General features: G+C 39.0%; 1 long non-coding RNA gene and 1 pseudogene across 1 annotated transcript in view; one reads left to right on the top strand and one right to left on the bottom strand.

Moving 5' to 3' along the window:
- LOC110257996 (uncharacterized) overlaps window positions 1-22,937 on the bottom strand; it is an 819,260-nt gene that overhangs the window by 67,069 nt on the left and 729,254 nt on the right. The window lies entirely within an intron of this gene.
- Window positions 11,061-12,000, top strand: LOC100518380 (olfactory receptor 2B11-like; annotated as a pseudogene).

Below are 22,937 nucleotides of genomic sequence, written 5' to 3'. Positions count from 1 at the left end.
TTCTAAAACATCAATATTTCAATAAAATAATAATAAATATAGGGGGGAAAGGGCACACTAATAGCTATATCTATATCAGAGCATATAGACACAAAGACAAGAATTGTTACTATAGCCAAAAAAAATTTATGATGATAAATTTAGTCTATCCATCAAAAAGTTATAGCAATCACAAACATGATGCATCTAGTAGCAGATTACCAAAATACATAAGGAAAAAACTAACAGAACTGATTGGATAAATAGATAATTCCACAATAACAGTTGAACTTCAATACCCCACTTAAAATAATGGATAGAACAATTAAACAGAATATGAGCAAGTAGAGAGAGACTTGAACAACATAAACAAAATAAAACTAACAGACATCTACTGAACACTTCACCCAACAAAGCAGAATACATATACTTCTCATCACATACAGAACATTCTATAGAATCAATCATTTGTTAGGCCATGAAACAAATCACAATAAATTTAAAATGATTGAAAGTATGCCCTCTGAGCAAAATGAAATGAAACAGAATGGATAACAAAAATACTGTACACAGAAATCGATTACATTTCTATATACTAATAATAAAAGATCAGAAAGAGAAATCAGAGAAGCCATCCCATTTACAATCACATCAAAAACAATAAAATACCTAGGAATAAACCTGCCTAAAGAGACAAAAGACCTATATTCTGAAAACTGTAAAACACTGATGAAAGAAATCAAAGATGACACAAACAGATGGACAGATAAACCATGCTCTTGAGTTAAAAGAATCAATATTATCAAAATATTGCCATACCACCCACAGCAATCTACAGATTCAATGCAATCTCTCAAATTACCAAAGACATTCTTAACAGAACTAGAACAAAATATTGTAAAATTTGTATGGAAACACAAGAGACCCTGAATAGCCAAAGCAATATCAGAAAAAAAACAAAAATGGAGGTATCAAGCTTCCTGACATAAGACAATACCACAAAGCTACAGTCATCAAAACAATATGGTACTGACACAAAACCAGAACTATAGACCAATGGAACAGGACAGAAAGCCCCCATATAAACCGAAGTAACTATGGTCAACTAATCTATGACAGGGAGGACAGACTATATAGTGGAAGAAAGATAGTCTCTTCGATAAATGGTGCTGGGGAAACTGGAAAGCCACATGTAAAAGAATGAAATCTAACACCACATACAAAAATAAATTCAAAAAGAATTAATACCTAAATATAAGGCCAGATACTATAAAACTCCTAGAGGAAAACATAGGCAGAATGCTCTTTGACATAAATAACAACAATATCTTGGAGTTCCCATCGTGGCGCAGTGGTTAATGAATCCGACTAGGAACCATGAGGTTGCGGGTTCGATCCCTGGCCTTGCTCAGTTAACGATCCAGCATTGCCGTGAGCTGTGGTGTAGGTTGCAGACGCAGCTCAGATCCCACGTTGCTGTGGCTCTGGTGAAGGCTGGAGACTACAGCTCTGATTCGACCCCTAGCCTGGGAACCTCCATATGCCATGGGAGCAGCCCAAGAAATAGCAAAAAGACAAAAATATCTTGTTTGATCCGCTCCTGGAATAATGACAATAAAGACACAAAGAAACCAATGGGCCCCAAACAAATTCAAAAGCTTTTGCACAGCAAAGGAAACCATTAAAAAAATGAAAAGACAACCCACAGAATGGGAGAAAATCTTTGCCAACAATGCAACAGACAAGGGCCTAATCTCCAAAATTTAGAAACAATTCATACAACTCAACAACAACAAAGCAACCCCATTGAAAAATGTGCAGAAGACCTAAATAGACATTTCTCCAAAAAAGACATACAGATGGCCAACAGGCACATGGAAAAAATGGTTAATATCACTAATTATTAGAGAAATGCAAATCAAAACTACTAGGAGGTACCAACTCACACCTGTCTGAATGGCCATAATTAAGAAGTGAACAAATAACTTCCCATCGTAGAGCAGCAAAAACAAATCCAACTAGGAACCATGAGGTTACAGGTTCGATCCCTGACCTCTCTCAGTGGGTTAAGGATCTGGCATTATCGTGAGCTGTGCTGTAGGTTGCAGACATGGCTCGGATCTGGCATTGCTGTGGCTCTGGTGTAGGCCGGCAGCAACAGCTCTGATTAGACCCCTAGCCTGGGAACCTCCATATGCCATGGGTGCGGCCCTAAAAAGACTAAAGACAAAAAGAAAAGGTCAACAAATAACAAATGCTGGAGAGGACGTGGAGAAAAAGGTACCCTCCTCCACTGTTGGTGGGAATGTAAACTGGTACAACCACTATGGAAACAGTATGGAGGTACCTCAGGAATCTAAATGTAGAGCTACCATATGATCCAGAAATTTTACTCCTGGGCATCTATCTGGACAAAACTTGCATTGAAAAAGATACACGTACCCCTATGTTCATAACAGCACTATTCACAATAGTCAAGACATGGAAGCAACCTAGATGTCCATCAACAGAAGAATGGATTAAGAAGATGTGGTGCATCTGTACAATGGAGTATTACTAATGCCATTTGCAGCAACATGGGTGGAACTAGAGACTCTCATACTAAATGAAGTAAGTCAGAAAAAAAAAGACAAATACCATAGGATATAAATTATTTGTGGAATCTAAAATATGGAAAAGATGATCCTATGTAAAAAACAAACAAACAAAAAATGCAGAAACAGATCATGGCCAAGGAGAGCAGACTTGCGGCTCCCAAGGGAGAGAGGGAAGGGAGTGGGATGGATGGGCATTTTGGGGCTTTCTTGGATGCAAACTGTTAATTTGGAATGAATGGGAAATGGGACCCTACTGAACAGCACAGAAAATGTGAGTGATTAAGTCATCTTCCTGTACAACAGAACTTGCCAAAACATTGTAAATGAACTACACTTTAATAATAATAATAAAATAAAAACTATATTGTGAAATATACAAGTATGTAGAAATTAGACAATGCACTTCTTCTTTTTTTTTTGGTATTTTTTTGTCTTTTTAGGGCCACACTCGTGGCATATGGAAGTTCACAGGCTAGGAGCCTAATAGGAGTTGTAGCTGCCAGCCTACACCACAGCCACAGCAATGCCAGATCCTTAACCCACTGAGCAAGGCCAGAGATCTAATTTATATCCTTGTGGATCCTAGTCGGGTTCATTAACCACTGAGCCATGATGAGAACTCCCAGAAAATAATCTTTTGATGAAACTTAGAAAATTATGCTATAGAGAGCCTGGGAAGTAAATTTATATTGAGTATTCCTTCTTAGAGGGATCTTTAAGCTCAAAAATGAAATACAGGAACCAACTAGCCATGATGAAATCTGGGAAAGAATATTTTAGGTGGGAGAAATGGTGATTCGAATGTTCAGAAGCATGGAACGATATTGGTCTGTCTGTAAATGGAGAGTTATATCAGCTATAATAGATGGCACGCTCCACCTGGGAAAATGAGGGAAGTTGAAAAAAGGAAATATTGTCAAAGGTGTGAGAAGGATTTAGAACACCAACAAGGGGCATCTGTATGTGTACTGTACATGCACTACCCTGGAACTAGTCACAGTGGATGTCTGTCACATACCCAAGGCCTGAAGCAACAAAGTGGGGAAGTGGTACTGGAAACCAGAAAAAAAGAAACCGTAATACACAGCCATCTCCAAGAGCTATGACTTTTGCTTGAGCAATACAGGCTGCCTTATGTGTCCCAGCTGAGAGGGAGCCAAGGGAAAATAAACCAAACTAGCTGTTCTCTCTTTCTCTAATCCTCAACTGGTGAACCCCATTGGCTGAAGCCAAACAGAAGCCATATATCAAGGACTCCTTTTGGTTCAGACTCTTGAGTAGAGCATAGAGTACAACATGCATAGTGGGACAAAGAGTGGATCTGGGGCGAGGGAGGAAAGAGAATGAAATATACCTGTCACACTTGTAAAGTGAAACAATACACACCCATGTGATACGAGTGGTTTCCTTTACAGAAAGGACAGTGAGATTATGGGCCATGGGAAGAGGCTGTTTAAAGGGAGATGTATCTATTTGTACATGTTATTCAGTACATTTGAACTTGCTTCTCAAAATAATGTACTCACGGATTGTGTGTGTAAATTTTAAATCTTAGTGTTTGTATTCAAATCAGACTACTATTATGTGGAATGTTCTGTGTGCGTGTGTGTTTGAGAGAGAGAGAGAGAGAGAGAGGGTGAGAGAGAGCAAGAGAGGCTGTTAGTCTTTATATTAGAAGATCATTAAATATTTTAAAGGATTTTTAATTTCATTTTATTCCACCTCACTAGAAAGACCACTTATGGTTTTTCTTCTCTCTTCAACTAATTTTGGTGTTCATTTATTTATTCTGTTTGACCAGAAATATTACATCTTATTTGATATATTCTACAAATGAACAAAGTAAGATTTCAAGGACTTCCCATTGCAGTGTGGCAGAAATAAATCTGACTGATATTCGTGAGGTTGTGGGTTCAATCCCTGGCCTCGCTCATTGGGTCAGGGGTCTGGTGTTGCTCTGAACTCTGCTGTAAGTCGCAGACGTAGATCAAATGCCATGTTGCTGTGGCTGTGGCTGCAATGTAGGCCAGCAGCAATAGCTCCAATTTGACCCCTAGCTTGGGAACTTCCATATGCTGTGGTGCAGTCCTAAAAAAAAAGATATTCAGGAAACTCACATGAAATTCTCCACAACCATTTACTCAAATTAGCTTTGGTCTAAATGAATCCTATTTAAAAGTTTTGTCCCACAACTACTAGAAAGAGAAATTAAGAAAACAACCCTATATACATTTACGTTAAAAAGAATAAAATACCGGGAGTTCCCGTCGTGTCTCAGTGGAGAACAAATCCGACTAGGAACCATGAGGTTGCGGGTTCAATCCCTGACCTTGCTCAGTGGGTTAAGGATCCGGCATTGCCATGAGCTGTGGTGTAGGTTGCAGACGCAGCTTGGATCTGGCATTGCTGTGGCTCTGGTGTAGGCCAGCGGCTACAGCTCTGATTCGACCCCTAGCCTAGGAACCTCCATGTGCTGCGGGAGCAGCCCAAGAAATGGCAAAAATAAAGACCAAAAAAAAAAAAAAGAATAAAATACCTAGAAATGAATTTAACTGAGAAGGTGAAAGACTAATACACTGAAAACCACAGGTAACTGAAAAAAGTATTGAAGTTCAGAGTTCCCATCATGGCTCAGTGGTTAATGAATCTGACTAGGAACCATGAGGTTGTGGGTTGGATCCCCTGCCTTGCTCAGTGGGTTAAGGATCTGGCGTTGCCATGACCTGTGGTGTAGGTTGCAGACACAGCTTGGATCTGGCATTGCTGTGGCTGTAGCATAGGCCAGCGGCTACAGCTACAATTAGACCCCTAGCCTGGGAACCTCCATCTGCTGCAGGAGCAGCCCTAGAAAAGGCAAAAAGACAAAAAGTAAAAATAGAGTACTGAAGTTCAAACAAATAAATGGAAATATACCACACCCATGGACTGAAAGAATTTATTTAAATGTCCATATTACCCAAAGAAATGTACATATTCAATGAAATCCCTATCAAATTCCAATGACATTTTCACCAGAACTAGAATAAATAATTTTAAATCTTTGTATGGAACTACAAAAGATCCTGAGTAGCCAAAGAAATCTTAACATGAACAAAGCCAGAGATATCATGCTATATGATTTCAAACTGTACTACAATGCAGTAGTAAGCAAAACAGTATGGTATTGGCATAAAAACAGACATATACATCACTATAACAAAACAGCCCAGAAACAAACCTGCTCACATAAGGCTGATTAATTTATGTTAAAGAAAACAAAAAGAATGGGAGAAAGACAGGCTCTTCAACAAATGGTGTGGTAAAAATTTGAAAGCTACATGCATAAGGATGAAACTGGACCACTATCTGGTACCATACACCAAATTAATTCAAAATGAATTAAACATTCCAATGTAAGACCAAAACGCATAAAAGTCCTAGGAGAAAACACAGGCATTAAGCTCCTGGACATCACTCTTGGCAATAGTTCCTTGGATATGATTCCAAAGACAATGATAACAAAGGCAAAAATAAACCAATATGTGGAATCTTAAAAAAAAGCAAATGAACAAACAAAACAAAACTAACAGACAACAAAGAACAGAATAGAAAAGACTGGTTGTTGCTAGAGGGGAGGAGTGTTGAAGGGTGGAAAAGAGAGGTGAGAGGACAAAAAGTATAATATCCGGATATAAAATAAGTCATGAGGGTGTAATGTACATCATGGTGATAGTGTCAATATTACATTGCAAATTTTAAAACTGCTAAAAACGTAAATCTTAGGAGGTGAAAGACGTATATGCTGAGAACTAGAAAACATTAATCAAGGCAATTAAAGAGGAGTCAAAGAAATAGAAAGATAGTCCATGTTCCTGGGTTGGAAAAATTAATATTGTAAGAATGGCTATACTACCCAGAGCAATCTACAGGTTCAAAGCAATCCTTATCAAATTACCCATGACATTTCCACAGAACTAGAACAAACAATCCAAACATTTATATGGAACCACAGAAGACCCAGAATTGCCCAAGCAATCCTGAGGAACGAAAACCAAGCAGGAGGCATCGCTCTCCCAGACTTCAGGCAACATTACAAGCCACAGTCATCAAGATGGTGTCGTACTGGTACCACAACAGACATACAGACCAATGGAACAAAATAGAGAACCCAGAAATAAACCCAGATACCTACAGTCAATTAATAAGTCCACAAATACCAAATGCTGGACGGGGTGTGGAGAAAAGGGAACCTTCCTGCACTCTTGGTGGGAATGTAAGCTGGTAGAACCACTATGGAGAACATTATGGAGGTACCTTAGAAAACTCTACATAAAACTACCATATGACCCAGCAATCTCACTCTTGGGCATCTATCCAGACAAAACTTTCCTTAAAAAAAGACACATGCACCCGCGTGTTCATTGGAGCACTATTCACAATAGCCAAGACATGGAAACAACCTAAATGTCCGTCAACAGATGAATGGATTAGGAAGATGTGGTATAGATACACAATGGACTACTACTCAGCCATAAAAAGAACAAAATGAGGCCATTTGCAGCAACATGGATAGAACTAGAGAGTCTCATCCTGAGTGAAGTAAGTCAGAAAGACAAAGACAAATACCATATGATATCATTTATATCTGGAATCTAATATATGGCACAAATGAACCTTTCCACAAAAAGAAAATCATGGACATGGAGAACAGACTTGTGGTTGCCAAGATGAAAGGGGAGGGAGGGAGTGGGATGGATTAGGATTTGGGGTTAATAGATGCAAACTATTGCCTTTGGAATGGATAAGCAATGGGATCCTGCTGTATAGCGCTGGGAACTCTGTCTGGGCACTTATGATGGAGCATGATAAAGTGAGAAAAAAGAATGGATACATGTATGTTTAACTGGGTCACCTTGCTGTACAGTAGAAAATTGATAGAAACTGTAAACCAGCCCTAATAGAAAAAAATACAAATCATTATAAATGAAAAAAAAGAAAGAAAATAAATCTTAAAGACCTTATCACAAAGAAAAAAAATTGTAACATTGTACAGTGACCAATGGTAGCTAAATTTACTGTGATCATTTTGCAATGTATGCAAATGTCAAATCATTATGTTATATACCTGAAATTAATGCGTCATTGTATGTCCATCATGCTTCAATTTAAAAAATCATGAGAATAAATGAAACACTTAAAAGGGAAAAAGTGAGGGAGTTCCCTTCATGGCTCAGTGGTTAACAAACCCGACTAGGATCCATGAAGGTGTGGGTTCAATCCCTGGCCTCACTCAGTGGGTTAAGGATCCAGCATTACCATGAGTTGTGTTATAGGTCACAGACACAGCTAGGATCTGGCATTGCTGTGGCTGTGGCATAGGCCAGCAGCTATACAGCCTGGGAACTTCCATATGCTGCAGGTGGGGCCCTAAAAAGCAAAAAAGAAAAAGGATGGGGGAAATGAATAAAATAATAAAATAAAATTAAGTTTCAGTGTTTGGGGAAATCAACTTATTTTAAAACAAACCTAGCAGTAGAGGAGACTTGCTACCAACCTATATTCAGTAGGTAATTGTACATAAGAAGCATTTCCATGGAGAACCCAGTCCCAAGGAACTTTGCTAACTCATCTGGGATAAGCGTAAATGGGCTGTTTGAAAATAATGCCCAAGAGTCTCAGGATTATAATAAATTGCACATTCGCAAAGCACTCTCAATATTATCTACTATTGTCTTCCTAATATGGGCTTTTTTTGTTCCAAAGATCATGCTTAAATAGTCGTCTGTGTACTATAGGGTTCTCTGTCATTCTCTGAAAGTTTGAAAAATTCAAGTGTGTTCCTTCATAATTCCTTTTCTTAAATTATTTTTATCAACATAAGGTAAGTAAAATGACATTTGATTTAAAAACTACCCATTCTTAGGGAAGGTTGAAATGTATGTATATGATAGTACTAAATATACATAGGGAAATCAGAGCATTTCATTTCTGGAAGCCTCCTCTAAACTTTGGAAATAACTAGTTTGGTGCCCATAGAAAGCAACTATATTTTTTTTCTTTGTAATCAGATTCTCTCAGTCTATCATCTAAAACTGTCTTAAAAGCATGTAAATTTTAGTAAACACTATATCTGAAAGATATTAAATAACTGAATGAAATGTATACCCTTCATTCAATTATGTGAGCTATTTAAATACGCAATAAAAATTTGGTGGATTAATTTGTCCATGTTTTATCTAGATGTTTTAAAGTCAGATAAAAATCTCACTTATTCTATAACATTTTCCTAAACATACATTAAAAATAACTGTAAATATAAATAAAATACTGTGTGATGAAAATGATGTATAAAAAGATACAATAGTGGAGAGACAAAACTTTAAAAGATCACAGATAGGAATTCCCTGGTGGCCTATCAGTTAAGGATCTGGCGTCACCACTGCTGTGGCTTAAGTCAATAGATGGGTGAGGAGTTCCCGTCGTGGCACAGTGGTTAACGAATCCGACTAGGAATCATGAGGTTGCGGGTTCGGTCCCTGCCCTTGCTCAGTGGGTTAACGATCCGGCGTTGCTGTGAGCTGTGGTGTAGGTTGCAGATGCGGCTCGGATCCCGCGTTGCTGTGGCTCTGGTGTAGGCCGGTGGCTACAGCTCCGATTCAACCCCTAGCCTGGGAACCTCCATATGCCCATATGCCGTGGAAGCGGCCCAAGAAATAGCAACAACAACAATAACAAAAAAAAAAAAAAAAAAAAAAAGACAAAAAAAAGACAAAAAAAAAAAAAATAGATGGGTGAGAACTTCCATGTACCTTGGGCACAGCCAAAAGAAATAAAAAATTCCAGATAAACAAATCCCTATGCAGTTAAATAAGGATGTGAAGTCACTGGTACATCAAAAATTGGAAAAAAAGAAGATTAAAAATTGGATAAAGAAGTCATGGTATACAAGAATTAAAAGTAATGAAATATCATGAGAATGACATAGAAAAGATCAGAGATCTAGCACAGAATTAAAGAGCTTACATATAATCTATGGAACCTTGCAATCTGAATTTATAGTTTCACAATCTCAATAACTCATTTAAGGAATTGATAACTTTTTGATCTTTAGAAGCTCCCATAGTTATTAGCAGACAATAGCGATGAACGATTAACAATATCTTAAAATACGGATACTAAAATTTCCTTTGTCTTAAGGTTTGGGGATAAGTACTAAATGATTTGTGGGTGTAAATGCTTACTTTAGTGTTTGGCATAAAGGCCCATTAAGGATTAGTTGGAATTATTATTATATTACCTCATTGTACACAACAGACCTGGGGTTATTTTGGAATTAAGAGCCATAGTGATATCTTAGCCGTGAGGAGCTTTGTGTGACACCTCACACGATGGATTTGAGAACTTAGAGAAACAGAGTATGTGAAAATTGTGCCTTGTAAGCCCACATGTTGCCCCTAAACTTTTAAGTCTCTGGTCCTCAACAGAAATACTTTCCTCCTATACCAGTTCCCTGGACATAAATGTTGTATTTGTAGCTACATACAATTAAGTAAAGCATTGATAAAAGACCAAGGTCTTACATAAAAATAACATAAGTCCCCCGATAAAGAAAAACTCCTACAAGATAGGTAATAAAATTTGACATGAAAAATCAACTGCGTGGTTTGAACGAAGTAGTTATGCAAGAAAACAGATATCCAACAACAAATGTTTGAGTTGGGGGAAACATGTTTATAGATAAATTCTCTCAGTTTATACTTCAGCCAGCTGTCATCAAAGTGTTTAAGTTTCTTGCTCAATTCTAAATGACCAAGACGGATTTAAATATTAAAAGCCTTCTTAGTCCCCATGGGATGATGTAATTATTCAACTATAATAATATACTTGCATCTGGACAAGCCTATCTTGATGATGCCTAAGGGCTAGGTTTTCTCCACCTCCTCCTTGTGCTAGAGCTAACTGCACGCTTTCATACTTCTTAACATTTCAGTACGGCCTTGCAGCAGGGATCCTGAAAAAGACCTATCTGATTCCTAAGACCCAGCCACATCTACTTTATTGGTCACCTGAAGATAGGAACAAATAAACTTCATTTTAACTGCCTCCTTAGCTGATATTTCTGCAAATCAAAGTATAAAAGCATTACTTTGGAGCATCTGAAACACAATCGCTTCTGCTTGGCATTCAATCCTTACCAGAGCCCAAGGACATGCTTATTGTCATCTTTATCACACAGAGTACTAGATTCCATTTCAGAAAGGTTCGGTTACTTGCTTAAGGTAGCTGTCTTTATGCTGTAGGGTCATGAGGAGAAATTAAGTCCCCTGGTGTCACATCTTTTAATTATCCTCCCCCACCCACCCAAGTGACTGCACCCAGTCTTCTATGAATGGATGCTTAATTGTATGCATATACTCCCACTGTACACAATTGTGTTTGTCATTTCTCAAAATCTTTCTACCTTTCCTGCCACTGCTCCGATACAGGGGAAGCAAACTGCAGATAATGGAACGAATTAACAAAAGCCATCCAGAAGAGTTTATTCTACTAGGCTTTGCAGATCGTCCCTGGCTAGAGCTTCCTCTGTTCATTATTCTGCTTCTAACATACCCCATGGCCATGGTGGGAAACATAGCCATCATTCTGGTGTCCACCTTAGACTCCCGTCTGCACAGCCCCATGTATTTCTTCCTCACCAACCTCTCCTTTCTGGACATGTGCTACACCACAAGCATTGTCCCTCAGATGCTCTTTCACCTGGGAGGATCTGAGAAGACAATCAGCTATCTGGGCTGTGCTGTTCAGCTTTATTTCTTCCACATAATGGGAGGCACAGAATGTCTGCTTTTGGCTCTTATGTCTTTTTGATCGCTACGTGGCCATCTGCAAGCCTCTGCACTACACCCTCATCATGAATCGGTGCACCTGTATCCTACTGGTGGCCACTGTGTGGCTGGGTGGAATGACCTATGCTGTCTCAGAGGCCACTGTCACATTACACTTACCACTGTGTGGTTGCAACACACTGGATCACTTGATATGTGAGATTCCTGTTCTGATAAAGGCCGCCTGTGGTGAGAAGGGCTCCAATGAGCTCACACTCTCTGTGGTTTGCATTTTCATGTTTGCTGTGCCACTATGCTTCATTCTTGCTTCCTATGCTTCTATCGGACATGCTGTATTTAAGATTAAATCTTCGGAGGGAAGAAAAAAAGCCTTTGGCACATGTTCCTCCCATCTCACTGTAGTTTTCTTCTTTTATGGCCCAGCCATTAGCATGTACCTTCAGCCCCCTTCCTCCATCTCTACAGACCAGCCCAAGTTCATGGCTCTCTTCTATGGAGTGGTGACTCCTACACTCAACCCTTTCATCTACACTCTGAGGAATAAGGATGTAAAGAGTGCCTGGGGCAACCTGGTGAGGAGCGTTTTCACTTCCAAGTGATAGTTCGCAGACATCGAATGACATTATTTGACAAGTGAGTAGGTACATAGGAGTTTCTCTGACAAATCATTCTCATCTCATTTTTCCTCAGATCATGTTATTCTTCTTGCAAAATATGTCATATTTCTAATGCTCTTTCTAATGGTGTTAGACAAGGGTGATACTTGGCTAGTATACACCAGTTAGGCCAATCCGTGGAAATACACTACAAATAGTCTACACTGGTTAATACATACTGAAATAGTAACTATGTCAAACAGTATTTAAAAAGTACTATATATTACAATACAAACTAATTAGTTAAAGTTAATAATCATAAGACAGCATGGTAACCATTCACCAATGGATTTCCTATGACAGTGCCACCTAAGAACAATTTCATCACTCTCGGCAAGACTGGTCACATCCAAGTGGGCAGCACGGTGCCAGTGTGCATTCCGAGTGAAGCACTCTACACCTCAGACCAACCGTGAGTCTCAGAAGACAATCAACCTCAACTTACGTAGATCCTATTGCTTCTTTAGAAGCACACTGTGACTCTTGTTTAACTAACAAGTGTACAGGGTTTGTATTTTTACCTAAAGGATCTATTGTTGAATATTAAAATGGACAAAATGTGTGCCTAAGTTTCTTAACATCCCTTTTAAATATTATAAGCATGAACCTTCTGAGAGAATCATGAACCACAACCTGGAAACATTTTGTGCATAATGGAAATAGCCCGAAATGCCTTTTGAAATCCTTCAAGAATCTTTTACAAGAGGAAACAATTTGTATTTCTAGAAGGGAAGGCCACTTGCTTACTTTAAGCAATTGAGTATCTCTTTGATGCTCACAATCTGTATCATGACAAATTCAAAGTACTGAACTGAGCTCTAGGGTTCATATCTAACAAACTTTTGTCACAAAATTAGTTACACTTTTAGAGCAAATTAAAGAGTTTATGGTTACTTGCTGTTAAATTAATACGATGAGAAATCAACATAATGGTTGTGTAGCGAAGAAACTAGCAGCTAAGAAAAACAAGAACCATTTAGACTTCTCTGGCATGGGTTCGGGTATGATCAAAATCTAAGCAAAGCACTGGATGAAAAGTTGCATGTAATCCTGAACAAGAAACAATTTGAAATCATATCTAATGTTTGATTTAAAAAAAAAAAAAGCAGATCATAGGATGCTTGATCCAGTTCTTGAGACAAACAGACTTTGGTTTATCTCATTTGGAAAATATTCTAAATAATTTTAAAATTTAGCTGTTTAAATAATTTAAAATTTTGGCCTGAGTTTTGGCCTGAATGCCCCCCAAAAAATTTTTTTTTAATTTCACACACACACAGGGCAATGAAAGTATAAAATTCTGTGATGTTAGATAATGCCTCTGATCATTTTGAGTAACGATATCCTTGATCACTTTGCTCTAAGCAGAAATTGGCACAACAGTGTAAATCAACTGCACTTTAATAAAAAAGAAATAATAAAGACACCCTTTGTCTTACTTAGTCTTAAACACAGAGGAATGTGATAATTTTCAGTTTGGAGGGCAAAATCCAGGAAGATTTGTGTCAAAAGCTTAGCGATGAGACTGTTGAGAGCTCTTCAGATTACTTCTTTATCTTTTATGTCTGTAAAGACAACTCATTTCAGAACTGGGCTTTCCAGACTCTGAAATATCGGGGCTTCCTGAAGGAAATACACACAAACATTTAAGCATAAAGAATATTGAGTGTAGTGGTAGGGGGAAAGTCACAGAAACATGTCCTTTTTACTAAACTACTTCACGTTTCCGCAGCATGTATGTCCAGTATATTCCAGCATGAAGAATACTGTCAGGAACCATTAAGAAGCTCTGTTGAAGGAAGTACATATTACATGTGAAGTTTAGCATGTACTCTATCCTTGATGTAAAGCATGAGCCATCTCAAGAGTGCTTTCTCAAAGAAGTTGGTCAAAAGCTTTTCTTCTTTTCCCAACCAAGCAAATCTTTCTGAAGAACAAAAGGAAGACAGCAAAATATTTTCACTTTTGTTCTAAAAGATCCTAAAAATGTAGACATGTATTTAGGACTGTCTTTAAGGGAGAAGTCAAAAAGGCTTCACTAGTTATTTTGTGACACAGCAGGTTAAGGATTCTGCATTATCACTGCAGCGGCTTGGGTTGCTGCTATGGCACAGGTTCGATTCCAGGCCCTGGAATTTCCACATGCCGTGGGTGCAGCCAGAAACAAACAAACAAAACCTTACCTATGATTTCCTTCACATTAGAGGTGTTCTCAGATTTGCAGAGTATAACTCCTATGCAACAAGTGCATCCTGCTCTAAGGGATAGGATTAAAACAAAATACATGCAAATCAGGAGTCCCCATGGTGGCACAGTGGTAATGAACCCAGCTAGTATCCATGAGGACACAGGTTCGATCCCTGGCCTTGCTCAGTGGGTTAAGGATCCGGCATTGCACCATGAGCTATGGTGTAGATCACACACGCAGCTCGGATCCCAGGTTGCTGTGGCTGTGGTATAGGCCGGCAGCTACAGCTCCAATTCGACCCCTAGCCTAGAAACTTCCATATGCCACAGGTGTGGCCCTAAAAAGCAAAAAATAAACTAAATAAAACAAAGTAAAATAAAATAAAGTAAATGCAAATGAGAATTCTGGTTCAACAAATGTCTTACAGCTACCATAAATCCAATGTCTACTCGAAAGGTGATATTCAGAATTCCAATGACTTGGAAGAGTCCCAGAGGCCACTAGGGCAGGAGTGGGGTAGGGGTGGAAGAGGGGGGAGATGAGAGGAGTGAGAAAGAGTTTCCACTAAAGCACACTAAGAGACAGATACATAAAGTTAATCAATGTGATCCTTGATTCGATCTTTGATTTATTTATTTTTTGCCACACCCATGGCATGTGGATATTCCTAGGCCAGGAAAAAAACTTATGCCACAGCAGTGTCCCAGTCGATGCAGTGACACCACTGGATCCTTAATCCACTGCACCACAAGGGAACTTCCTCAATCTTGTCTTTGGGAAATACTCTCAGGAACATTGAGGAATAGGTCGCATTATACTCTGTAATATTTCCGAAAAAAATATTTTAAATGTACATTCATATTATATTATTATAAACAGAAGAAAATAAAAATCCCCTGGTAAAAATTAACAATGTGAAATCTGGTGGTGCAATATACTAAGTCTCTATACCATTATTTTTGCCATAATTTTTATTATCTTAGTGGTTGAATTGTTATTGGAATATGATGGACTTAAATTTGAAAGTTCATTATGCTTGAAATCACTTGAAGCTGTCATGACATATGATAACCAGTGCCCTTCTAGCCCCACATTTGTAAAATAGAGATATAATATGCAAAGCTGAGACCAACAAAGGAAAAGAAAACGAGTGTATCTGGGGTGGAAGCCGTGCTGGTTTCTGTAATTGTTGATAGCATGCTTGTGCCAATCATCCTGCACTGCTGAGACATACGCAGAAGAGATAACTGAGCATGTGTTCAGAGAATATGCTGCACAGGAATAGGCATGAGAGGAAGTGGACAAAAACTGGGAGACAAGAGCTGTCTGGAAGGGAAGGAAAATTTTACTGGGATAAAGAAGAAGCTGGTCCTTCACTGCATTTAGCCTCCATTCTTAGCTGAGAAAAGGCTGGATTCAGTGTCAGTTCTTAAGTAAAGTTGTCTGTGACTCAGATTCATGTGCGCTGGGTGATTGTCAATTTGCCAATTCTTGGTTTTAGGTTTAGGGTTGGCAATGCTAGGATTTCGGACCTTCTAGATTACCCTGGGCATTGTTGGCCATGACAAAGGGTCTCAGACTACAAAAAATCTATTGTGGAGTTCTTGTCGTGGCCTAGTGGAAACGAATCCCTCTAGGAACCATGAGGTAGTGGGTTCAATCCCTGGCCTTGCTCAGCAGGTGAAGGATCCAGCATTGCTGTGACCTGTGGTGTAGGTCGCAGATGTGGTTCGAATCTGGCCTTGCTGTGGCTGTGGTGTAGACCAACAGATGTAGCTCCGATTAGACCCCCTAACCTGGGAATCTCCATATGCTGCAGGTGGGGCTCTAAAAAGCATAAAATAAAAAAATAAATAATAAATAAAAAATAAAAAATCTACTGTCATTACCCCGATTTTGTCACATAAAAGTCAGTTAAACTTAAGCAAGTCGTGTGTCTTCTTTCCTTCAGTTTTTGTTGTTGTTCTTGTTGTTGTTGTTGAAAACCCAAAGTTAGGCTATTTATTTTCTCTCTCTCATTTTTTTTGAAGTATAGTTAGGTTCAAATTACATAAATTGTAAGTATACAAAATGCAGTGATTCACAATTTTAATGGTTATACTCCATTTATGGTTATTATGAAATATTGGTTATATTCTATGTGTTGTACAGCATATACTTGTAGCTTATTTTATACACAATTGTTTCTACCTCTTAATCTCCTACCACCACGTTGCCACTCTCCTCTTTCCTCTCCCCACTAGTAACCACTAGCTTGTTCTATCTGTGAATCTGCTTATTTTTTTGTTACATTCATTAATTTGCTGTATTTTTTAGATTCCACAAATAAATAGTATCATATAGTATTTGTCTTTCTTTGCCTGACTTATTTCACTTAGTATAATACCCTCCAAGTCCATCCATGTTGCTACAAATGGCAAAATCTGACTACTTTTTATGGCCATGTAGTATTCCATTGTGTACATATGTGTCTGTGTGTATATATATATTCATTCCATGTGTTCCTGATCCGTTTTTCTGTTGATGAATGCTTCGATTATTTCCATATTTTGGCAATTATAAATAATGCTCCTATGAATGCTATGGTACATGTATCTTTCTAAATTAGTGGGGTTTGGGGGGATTATACTCAGGAATGGAATCACTGGGTCATAGGATAATACAGAATTCTAATTTACATTCCTACCAATAGTGTAGGAGGGTTCCCTTTTCTCTATATCCTTGCTAACATTTATTATTTGCGTTATTTTTGATGATAGCCATTCCAACAGGTACGAGGTAATATTTCATTGTGGTTTGTGATACAACTGCATAAGATTCACATTAGTAGTTTGAAAAGTTCAAAACAATAAACGCAATAATGTATGTGTTACTCTTTGGGGGAATTTTGGTAGCTGACCTTTGTTTTGGATTACAAATTAATTCGAATATCATGGTAATATGGCTAGGATTCGATATCATATAGGCTATAATTATAGCATTCCAAGAAAGATAGTCTATACAAATTTTTTAAATTTATGTTTTCAAGCAGAAAAGAAAGAAAACAGAGGCAAAATTTCAACTTTTTTTAAAGTTAGATAGTCAGAGACTCGTGTATTACAGGAAGTGTTGGAACGTCCATGAGCACAAGGTGGTTCAAAGAACTAAACTACATGGGGGGAGTTTTTTTTTAATTCCCCCCTTTTGTTTGGCTTTTAGGGCCGCATCCATGGCATATGGAGGTTCCCAGGCTAGGAGTCAAATCAGAGCTGTAGACACCAGCCTACGAGACAGCCATAGCAACGTCAGTCCCGAGCCATGTCTGCAATCGACACCACACCTCACAGCAATGCTGGATCCTTAACCCACTGACCAAGGCCAGGAATCAAACTGACAATCTCATGTCTCTGCTGCACCATGACAGGAACTCCTATCCCTTTTTTAATTAAAGTACAGTTTATTCACAATGTTGTGCCAATTTCTGCTGTACACCAATGTAACCTGGTTCATACACACACACACACACACACACACACACACACACACATATATATATACACACACACATACACACACTCTTTTTCTCATATTATCTTCCCTCATGTTCTACCCCAAGAGATTGGATATAGTCCCCTGTGCTACACAGTAGGATCGCATTGCTTATCCCTTCTAAATGCAGTAGTTTGCATCTTACTAGCCCCAAATTCCCTCTCCATCTCCCACTCCCCCTACCTTGGCAACCACAAGTCTGTTCTCTATGCTTGTGAGTCAGCTTTTCTTTTGTATTAAACTATCGTTTTTGCTTTTAAAAGTTTTATTTCGCTCTGTGATGGTTCACTCTATGTGGCCCCAATTACTTACTAAAAATTCTTTTATATACACAGTCTCGGTTCTTCATTTCTTGGACAGTAGGTTAAGGACAAAGGCACATAGCCCATATTACCGTTTATGTCGAGCTGGAGATAGAGAATCACAGACACACAAAGGCAGAGACATCAGAATCAGTGTGACTGCAAACCAACCAAGGAACTGAGGGGAAGTCTGAAAATGTGGTTTTCATTTTAAAAATTTAGGAAATAGGATTTGAATCAATCATATGAAAAGGTTAAAGGCCTCAAAACCACAACGGACAATGCGATCACCACACAAAACTCAGGTGTTTATTTTATGTTGAATTGTCCTTTAACCTTATTCCACGTGAGCTCCATATGGTTTCCAGTTTTAAAATGTTACATACATAGGACAATTCTTTCAAATAGAGAAGGTATCAATAACAAGGGTCACAAAAATATTACTGTAATAAAAATACATTCATTTCTTTGGAAAACATATGCCTTGATCTTCATAATGAACTTACTAATCAGAACTGTTCAAATTAGACCAATTTCCTTAAGAAGGAAAAACACTACATTTTCATATAGCTTTTATCACAACATTTTCCAATATATTTTCACTAATTCTTTCAAATACCCATCAGATTTATCAAGTCACTTTCAGACCCTAGTACTCGGTTGCCTCCGTTTTTTTTCGTTCTTTCTTTGTACTTGTTTGTTTTTTAGGTCCACACCCACAGCACATGGAGGTTCCCAGGCTAGGGGTTCAATCGGAGCTATAGCTGCCAGCCTACACCACAGCCACAGCAACACAGGATCCCAGCCATGTCTGCGACCTACACCACAGCCCACAGCAACGCCAGATCCTTACCCCACTGAGCAAGGCCAGGGATTGAACCCACAACCTCATGGTTGCCAGTCAGATTCATTTTTGCTGCACCAAAACAGGAATTTCCAAAACTTGTTTTCTTACTATTGATGGCATAATAAAGAATACATGCCAAAATTCCTTTCAATCGTAACTATTATCCAACAAAAGAGTAAGTGTTGGAGAAAGGATTGAAGACATTTCACTGTATTTTTAATCAAATCAATGAGGATAAATTTTATGATGAATTCTGCCTAAAAAGCAAGAACTTAAAAGGCATATTCTAGGTTATTTAAAATTGATAAGATCGGGCGTTCCCGTTGTGGCACAGTGGTTAACGAATCCGACTAGGAAGCATGAGGTTGCGAGTTCGGTCCCTGCCCTTGCTCAGTGGGTTAACGATCCGGCGTTGCCATGAGGTGTGGTGTAGGTCGCAGACGTGCCTCAGATCCCTTGTTGCTGTGGCTCTGGCGTAGGCTAGTGGCTACAGCTCCGATTCGACCCCTAGCCTGGGAATCTCCATATGCCGCGGGAGCAGCCCAAGAAATGGCAAAAAGACCAAAAAAAAAAAAAAATTGATAAGATCATCTCTCCATAAGAACTACACTTGCTGTTTTATCAATAAAACAACTCCTCCCTTGGCGTTCCCGTCGTGGCACAGCAGAAACAAATACAACTGGGAACCATGAGGTCCGATCTCTGGCCTCACTCAGTGGGTTAAGGATCTGGCATTGCCGTGAGCTGTGGTGTAGGTCACAGACGCATTGCGGTGGCTCTGGCATAGCTAGCAGCAACAGCTACAATTAGACCCTTAGCCTGGGAAACTCCATATGCCACAGGTGCAGCCCTACAAAGACAAAAAGACAAAAAATAACATAACATAACATAACAAACATAACATAACATAACATAACACAGTTCCATGTCTCATTTTCAATTAAGAAAAAGATACTTCTGTTTTATTAGGTTTGTGCCACTGGAAAAAAAATTAATACTGAATTTGATCTTGATTGTACATGATTTTTTTCTCTGCTAGAGAGTGACATGTATTTGGGGAGTCTGTGTTTAATTCATATTGGCTGCCACAAACTCTGTGACCTTGTGAGAGTCCATAAGTGCTGAGAAAGTGAGTGAATGAAAAAGTGGCTGACACATGGATGGGCAGATGAGCCACTGGTGAAGAGATGCTCCATTATGCTCTTAATGTCAAAGTATACAGGCTCACTCTCACCCCACTAATCTTTTTGCTGCCTTTCTTACATCTTTGTTTCTCAAGGTGTAGATTAGAGGGTTGAGGCTGGGTGTGACAACAGTATAAAAGAGGGCAGTGAACTTGCTTCCATCTTGAGAACTTCCTGATGGGGGCTGAAGGTATATGCACATGGCTGGAATGAAAAACAGAGATACAACCATAAGATGGGCTCCGCATGTCCCAAAGACTTTCTGAAGTCCAGCTGTTGACCGCATCCTCAGCACAGCACGGGCAATGGCACCATAGGAGCTGAGAATGAGGATGAGAGGTATGAGAACAAAAACGGAGCTCATGACCATGAGGGCCAGCTCATTAGCTGTCTTGTATCAACACAAAACAGTCGCAGCAGTGCTGGAACTTCACAGAAGAAATGGTCCACTTGGCCATGTCCACACAGGGGTACCCAGGAGGTAAATGAGGAATGAAGTGCCGACTTGGTGAAGCCACTTACCCAAGAAGCCACAGCCAACAGATGGCAGAAACGAGGGTGCATGAGGACAGTGTAACGCAAAGGTCTACATACAGCTGCATAATGGTCATAGGACATCACCACCAGCAGCTCACATCTTGTGGATCCCAGTGCCAGGGAAAAGTAAAGTTAGTCATGCAACCTACATAAGACATGGCTTTTCCTGGGCCCCAGAGGTTGACCAGCAACTGGGGGATGAAGCTGGTAGAATAGCAGAGATCCAGAAAAGACAGGTTTGAGAGGAAGAAGTACATGGGAGTGTGCAGATGGGAGTCCAGGTATGATACGGTAACGATGAACAGGTTGCCTGTCAATGTCATTAAGTAGAACATCAAGACAACCACAAAGAGTACTACTTCCACACGAGGCCAATTGGAAAAACCTAGTAGGACAAAGTAGCCTCCAGAAGTTGCATTGAGTTTTTCCATCATCATTCATTTCCTGTTACCTGGCAAAAGAATTACATACACTCAAGATAAATGGAAATACAACTGCCAAAGCAATTTTGAGAAAAAAGAACACAGCCATAAGTACAACCCTCCCAGACCTGAGATTTTACTACAAAGCTACAGTCATCAAAGCAGCATGGTACTGGTACAAAAGCAGACACATACATCCATGGAACAGAATGGCCCAGAAATAAACCCACTCACCTATGGTCAATTAATCTCCAACAAAGGGGACAGGACTATACAATGCACAAAAGACAGTCTCTGCAGCACGTCGTGCTGGGAAAACTGGACAGCCACATATAAAACAAGGAAACTAGGACATTTAATCACACCACATACAACAATAAACTCAAAATGGCTTAAAGATCTAAATGTAACAACAAAACCACAAAACTCCAAAAGAGAACATAGGAAAAACACTCTTTGAGATAAATCATAGCAATATTTTTTGGATCACTCCCTATGGGAAAAGAAATAAAAACAAAAATTAAAAGGGGGGGACCTAATTTATCTTAAAAGCTTTTGCACAGAAAAGGAAACCACGGACAAAACAAAAAGATACCCTACAGAAAGGAAGAAAAGTTTTGCAAATAAGTGACCAACAAGGAGTTAACATACAAAATATCCACAGAGTTCAGGTACAATTCCCTATCAAAAACAAACAAACAAACAAACAAAAAAAAACTCAATCTTAATACGAATAGAAGACCTGAAGAGAAATGTTTACAAAGACATACAATTGGCTAACAGGCACATAAAAAGATGCTCAATTATTAGATAAGTGCAAATCAAACCAACAATGAGATATCACATTACATCTGTCAGAATGTCTATCATCAAATAACAACATTTGTTGTTTACAAATAACAAATGTTGAGGAGGAGTTGGGGGGAAGGGAACACTTGCATGCTGTTGATGGGAATGTAAACTGGTGCAGCCACTGTGGAAAGCAGTAAGGAGGTGCAGCCAAAAAATTAAAAATATAACTACCACACGATCCAGCAATTCCACTCCCAGATAGACACCCTGAAAAAAACAAAAACACTAGTCCCAAAAAATGCACCTCAGTGTTCATAGGAGCACTATGTACCATAGCCAAGACATGGTAGCAATCCAAGGGCCCATCAACAGATGGTTGGATTAAGAAGATGTCGTATATATACATATACACAATGGAATACTACTCAGCCATTAAAAGGAATGACATACTGCCCCTTGAAGCCATGGGGATGGCCCTAGATTACATTATGCCTAGTGAACTAAGTCAGACAGAAAAAGACACACACTCCACATAAGAGTCACTTATGTGGAATCTAAAAATTAGCATTATTAATTATTCCAAAAAGAAACAGACTCACAAATACAGAAAACAAACTGGTGGTTTCCAAAACGGAAAGCGAAGGGAGAAGAGACAAATTAGGAGTACAGGACTAACAGATATAAACTATTATGTACCAAATTGATAGGCAAAAAAGATGTACTATACAACACAGAAATTATAGCCATTACCTTATAATGGCCTATAATGGGGTTTAATCTGCAATAATAATGAATCACTCTGCTGTACACCTGAAACTAATATATTATTATAAATCAGCAATACTTCAATAGAGAAAAAATTTTCCAAGAACCACAGGGACACACAAAAAAGAAACACAGAGTTCCCGTTGTGGCACAGTGGTTAACGAATCCGACTAGGAACCATGAGGTTTCAGGTTCGGTCCCTGCCATTGCTCAGTGCGTTAACGATCCGGCGTTACTGTGAGCTGTGGTGTAGGTTGCAGACACAGCTCAGATCCCGCGTTGCTGTGGCTCTGGCGTAGGTCGGTGGCTACAGCT

Source organism: Sus scrofa, chromosome 7, assembly GCF_054392235.1.
Source record: "Sus scrofa isolate SSC_HxYL_T2T_F1_AM1 chromosome 7, Sscrofa_HxYL_maternal_Yorkshire_Landrace_v2.0, whole genome shotgun sequence".
Lineage (NCBI taxonomy): Eukaryota > Metazoa > Chordata > Mammalia > Artiodactyla > Suidae > Sus > Sus scrofa.
The sequence above is the reverse complement of the archived record's forward strand: the minus strand, read 5'-3'. Positions and strand labels throughout refer to the sequence as shown.